At 47.5% G+C, this 6,387-nt stretch overlaps 1 pseudogene; it reads right to left on the bottom strand.

The window, feature by feature from the left end:
• Positions 1–3,229: 3,229 nt before the first annotated feature.
• LOC123120756 (uncharacterized) lies at positions 3,230–5,038 on the bottom strand (annotated as a pseudogene).
• Positions 5,039–6,387: the final 1,349 nt, after the last annotated feature.

The following is a 6,387-nucleotide window of genomic DNA, read 5'->3' as shown; positions in this document are numbered from 1 at the left end:
TGTATTAGATATATACCAAAAATGTATATAGAAAAACAATGAAAACACAAGGGAAAACAAAAATAAAAATTTATGAAAAAGAGAAGGAAACAAACAAACCGAAGAAAAAGCGAAGAAGAGAAAAAATCATTGAAAATGGAGAAAGAAAGAAAGAAAATAGAAGCAAAACAGAGAACAAGGAAGAAGAAAAAAGAGCAAAAACGAAGAAAAATAGGTGAAAACAATAAAAGAAGAGAGAAAAAAACAGGAAGCCAGTGGAAAGCCCGCTCTTCAAGTTGTTTGTGCCCTAGTATAACACAAACTCGATGATGGCTTATTGGTTAGCAGTGTTACGTCGGTACAGGGAGGTCAGGGGAGGTCCTGGGATAGAACCAACATGTGTTTTGTTTTCTCAACTAAATTTCTTTTAAGTCCGCATTGCACTAAAAGGCCGGTCCATTTACTATTGATGCTCTAAGCGAGACATAGCTCTCGCACATGAAGACCGAATAGTAGCTTTCAGGCTCGACGCTGCCCACTTTCGGACCAAGGTCAACCCACAACATTTATACTCTCCTTTATTTTTGCACATGGACTAGTACTCTCTATTAAAAACATTTAGGGCATCACCACCATTGACCCTCATACCCCACACATTTGTCCTGACCAAGTGGTTCGGACGTGTTTTGCAATCCAACACGGTCCCGCATCCGTCCGCAGGCCAGTTCATATGTTATTTTTCCCGCAAACCAGAAGCAAATGAGTGGGGAGGGGGGCTTTGCGCCCGTGGGGAGGGGGGCCATGCACACGTCCGAACCAAAGACCCACCCAAAACTCTCTCCCACGCCCCATACCCTTTCCTGCCCGAAGTGGTTGCCGCAAATTCATGCCACTTGAGAGCCCCAAAACCTTATTCATGCTAGCCTAGAGCGGGTGCGGCCTCTCATGTCACTCCTCTATTGAATAGGAGCGTCTATCGAGAGCGTCGCGCATCCCAGTCTCCGCACCTGTTCAATGTTAGAGCGATGTGAGATGACGGGACGGGACGGACATCTACCACATTCAAAAGGGCAGTCTGTCTGTCCGCCTGCCGGCATTAAACAGGCACGTTGGCCGACAAACCAACTCCGACGCTTGCATTGACACACCTGCCTCTTGGCTTCACCGCAATTCTCTATCTGAACGAGGTCACTCCTGGCACAAACTGCACCACAACACGCCCGCTCCACATCCTTTTCCCCTGCACCATATCCGCCATGACCACGAGCAACAACACATTGTGAGAGAGCCTCTCGATGGAGCAGAAGCATGCGGTGGCCGCCCTTGCTACCGGTTGACAGAGCCGCTGGCCAGGTGGATAGAGGTCGGCATGCCGCTCAGCTCCCTGTGGGTTTCCGACGATGACCCAACGATGGAGACGGGATTCGACAACGACTAGGCACCGGTCCATTCTGGCTTGACCATGGAGCATGCCGGGATGAAAACGGCACGGAAACAGACGGAACTGGGTGCTACCATATTTGTTTTCATATTTTATTGCAGAAAAGGAAACGAATACAGAAACCCCAGAAACGAATATGGAAACACATAGTACTGAAAGCACACACGGAGCGAATACATAGCGGACACGGAAGCAAAACTGTGTGTTGACCGGAACTTAAAACCCCTTAAATCATAGAGAAATACAAACAAAAAACAAACAAATTTATGGAATTGTTAGCGTGGCTACAAAATATTATGGTTGCGTTAGCAACATAGGGTAGTATTATAGTAGTACATGACAATTCCGTATAGGGTCTAGTTGAGTATGTGTGGTATAGTAAAAGTTGGTCATCAAATGATCCATTCTGCTCATTCTACTCATTGTATCACTGTGTGTTGTTTGGTAGTTGGACTACAAAGCAGCCATGGGCTTATAGTAGAAATGGAAATTCCATATTCATGAAAACGGGAAGTTCCATTTCCACGTCTGTTTCACCGGAAAACACCGTTATGTTTTTGTCTCGGTTTCCACATAAAACAATTCATTTCCATTTCCGTTTTGTAAATTTCCGTTTTTGTTTTCATATTTCTTCTTCATTTCCATTTTTCCTCCGGAAAAGCGGAAACTTTCCACTCCGTTTTCTTCCCTAAGCATGCGCATCCGGACGCACTTCAGTGACGCTTTAGCGATGAAGCAGCTGGCGCTGCTGCTGCTGTTTTCAGTGATCCGGCAGCCACATGAAGAGCAGCGGTACAACCTCTCCCTCCTCGAGCAGCACCGGCTGGCGGAGGGCCAAATCTACGGCGATCGCGTGAGCGAGGAGGCTGTGGTGGCCATGGCGGTGGAAAACCCCAACTTTGTCACCGAGCAGCGGGCGCTCAAAGAGGCAGTGCACGCTAACGCCGCTCGCAACGCGGTTGCGGTGCAACCAGACGCGAAGGCGGCATTTGGGCTGCAGGCGATCATGGACAAGAACACCAACAGTTGTGCGTGCCTTCGCGCCGCCAATGACGATTCATTGGCGCCGGTGGTACGCCGATTGTGCCGCCCCGTCCACGTCCATCGTCAACCTCAGGTCCATCGATCGTGGGGCAAGTCGTGGACTCCGACAAGGAAGAGTACTGCATGGGGCGGCGGGCCTCGTGTCCTATGTGGGCAGGTCCGTGTCCCATGTCCCACTCTTCCTCGCCTGCGACCGCACCTTCACTTCACGAGTCTCATCCCCGCTGGACATGGGCACGACCAACGCCGGAGGGGAACAACAAGGACTTGGAGGACGGGGGGCCGTAGATTTAGAGTGGGTTAGGTCCGGTCCTTTTTTTAATGAAATATGTCGAAAATGTTATGAATATGATCCTGTTTAGATGAAAATCATCTGTTTGGATGTAATTCGTCAAGTTTGTTGAAATTTAGTTTGAAATGTATGCTGGCACGGGTGGATGGCCGGCTCCCGCGTCACTTATGATTTTGCTCTACATATGTTGTTTAATTTCAAAGCATTATAATTTATAGTCCTTTTTCCTTATCCGACAATACATAAGAAACTTGTAAGATCCATAATTAGGCGATTTCCACATCACACAAAGCGACTAACTCATATTGTAGCTACCAGCTTGCAATTTTACATGGGTTGACAAACGAAAGATACTACATGTCAAAGAAGAAAAGACACTATGCCAGAGCTAAACCTTTTTATCAGTCAGTTATACTTGATGTCTAGAGAGGAGATCACATCACAGTCAAAACCGCCATCTCACAGAACTCAACCTAATAATACCTTACAAATGCACTGTCATAGTCAAACTTACAACTTGGAAGAAGGGACCATGTGACAGTTACCTACATCTCATAGGTGCCAATCTTAATATTCTCCTTGGTTTTACCAACCTTTTTGGGAGTAAAAGTTTTACGAACTCTCCTCACATCTTTCTCATCACTACCACGTAGTGCCTTCGCCGAAAACACAAGCTTTCCTTCGGGCTGCCGAAGCTCGACACAGACCACACGGCGTGAAAGCTCAAGCCTTCCACTGCCATCAACCGGCAACCTATCGCCTTCAAAAGCAAGCAATGAGATTTCCATGTTTTCGAAACTAGTTGTACTGGCAGTGAATAAACCCCTACAGCCATGCCATAACACATGCTTTTTGACTTTCACACTGATTGCGGCTTCCACACAGTTATACATTCGAACGTATGTCAACTCTAGTGTGCTAAGCTTGCTAGCCTCAGCACGATAAGACGGCCCCATGGAAGAGACGCAACTACTAAATAGCTTAAATCTTTATCCTCAGATTCAGTCGCGCCCTTCGCCTTCAGATCAACTTCAACATAGATAGGATGTACATTCATCACAATTCCTCGGGTAGGTCCCGTTAGCATAAGAAATCGATCCTGCATAGCATTCAGTGTATCAAACTGACCAATACGGCAGAAATAACTTATGATGAGCAAAATGAGCTAGGAGGCATGAGCCGATCATTTGTGTTGGGCGAGCAAGTTTGTTCAAATCATCACATGCATTAAGATTGATGGAGGTAGTCTAAATTAATAGTTACATGATGCCAAAGAAGAGGTAACATTGGGTAGCATAACGGAAGCGAAACGATAATAGATACATGTCATGAACCTCTAGACCAACCAGACTTGTACGCTATTATATATCATAATAACTGAAGTTAGCTGACGAACATACCAAATACGCTAATATCCATGCACGGAGTATGTGAAGCTCCTCGGTGATGGTTTGGAATTTGTTGCATATATTAAATTGTGTTCTAAACCATATACATAGTCATATCATCATGTTAAATTTAGCTGGAAGTTAAGAAGAGACCAATGAATCCACATAATCTACGCATGGAGTCGCAAAGATTCATAATATAGTATAAACCTTCTTGGTAAGGGTTTGGCAGCTATCCCTCTCACGGTGGAAGAGATGCAATTGCGATCCACCGCATCCTGCACGGCGATCGAACCAAAAACCTATAAAGGCCACTTCAGGGGCTTCTTTATCTTCCCGACTTTGATCCAGAAGATCTGGAGCATCTCCTGCTTGTGGGCATAGCGGTTGTTAGGGCGGCGAAGGTCGGTGAAGCGCGAGGCAGGGATGGATGGACGCTGCATGGCAAATATATAGTGCAGTCAATGATGATACGCTAATAGAGCATGTGTCCATTGTATGCTACTCCCTTCATCCCATAATATATGAGCGTTTTTGACACGGGATGGAAGTAGTACTATATGCTAGTAACAGGAGGCGGCAGAAAAGCAAGGACTGGATCACAGGAGGACGCTTACTGGTCTGGTCGAAGGGGCCGTAGTGTTGGGCGAAGAGCTGGTCCCAATCTTCGCGGTGAACACGGGCACAGTAGGCATTATGATCAGTGTTGGCTTCCTCGGGTACTTCCCCTAGCATCTCTCTTGTCATCGCCATCATTTCGTCCATCGACAGATTGTCTCTCCTGTTCTTCTTCTCCCCGATTATGGCCGCCTCCTCAGCCGCCTCGTCGGCCAGCCAGCCCAATCCCATCATCCTCGCCCTTGTCTCCTCCTCGGCGGCTTGATCACAGATGTTTCACAAGGCTGGACACTCGTCGACTCCGTCCCTACATGGACTCGTTGCCGCCGCAGCCTTGCCTTTTTGCACGGCATGCCCTCGGTCGCTTCTTCTCTTATTTCTCAAACTGTCAACTCACGGTACTATACTAGTGCAACCTACACGACCTGGCAATTACAATCAACTGGAGTATCGCTGCTGCTTATACAGGTGCGTGCGGCCACGACCCACAACTGATGTCAGGACTAGAGTCACAATTGATTGAATTTAAGCTAGAACTAGCAAAATTGAGACGAGAACTGGATGAACTGAGCTAGGGTTTTCATTGCAGGAGGAAAGGGAAAGTAGTTAGCACGCCACCGGCGGCTAGGGTTTACACCCAATAATTCTATTACATGCCCCAAAATGAAAGAGAGAGCTGGCTTTTATAGCCATTACAACTTCTAGAAAGTAGAAAGCAGAAAAGCAGAGCACATGGCATTGTCGGGCGATGAACAACTTTTCCCGCGTCTTCTGAGCAACTGTTTTGGTAGACTCGCAACAAGTCAATCAAATTCCTGAAAGTGAAGTAGTCACACCATTCCAACCGAGAAGCCACCTGGGAACGCGAGGACCACCTCCGTTCCGAATATCCGGAGTTCTTTCAGTCCTAGATCTCGAGACGAGATCCTCTCGTAGTGGTGGAGTGTTGTAACACCCCGGATGTAACTTTCCATATTTGTAACTCCAACTCTTGCCATTTTCGGCTATGTGTTATGATATTCCCTCCGTGGTTGGGTTTTGTCTTTCGTTTTGCATTTTGTTCATGTCATGCATTTCATATCATGTCATCATGTGCATCTCATTTGCATACGTGTTCGTCTCATGTATCCGAGTATTTTCCCCGTTGTCAGTTTTGCAATCCGGCACCCCCACATGCACTGGCGCACCCCTCTTGTTTCTTTTCGTGAGCGGGTGTTAAACGTTCTCGGAATGGACCGAGGTTTGTCAAGTGGCCTTGGAACACCACCGGTAGACCACCTGTCAAGTTTTGTTCCATTTGGAGGTCATTTGATGCTCCAACGGTTAACCGGGTAACCACAAAGTCCTTTTGAGTGTTGCAACAAAACCCCTCTCCAAACAGCCCAATAACCTAAGTCACCTCCATGCTCTCGGTCGTTCGATCACGATCGTGTGGGCGAAAACCGCACTCCATTTGGAGTCTCCTAGCTCCCTATGCCTATATAAACACCCTCCCCGTCCAAAATCCGGGTCCCGAAACCCTAACCCCGCTCCCTCCGCGCGCCGGACACGTCCGCCCGGCGCTGGACGAAAGACGCCGCCGCCCGTAGCCAACCAGGGCGCGACACGTGGCTCCGCTCCGTCGC

Source organism: Triticum aestivum, chromosome 5D, assembly GCF_018294505.1.
Source record: "Triticum aestivum cultivar Chinese Spring chromosome 5D, IWGSC CS RefSeq v2.1, whole genome shotgun sequence".
Taxonomy (NCBI): domain Eukaryota; kingdom Viridiplantae; phylum Streptophyta; class Magnoliopsida; order Poales; family Poaceae; genus Triticum; species Triticum aestivum.
The sequence above is the reverse complement of the archived record's forward strand: the minus strand, read 5'-3'. Positions and strand labels throughout refer to the sequence as shown.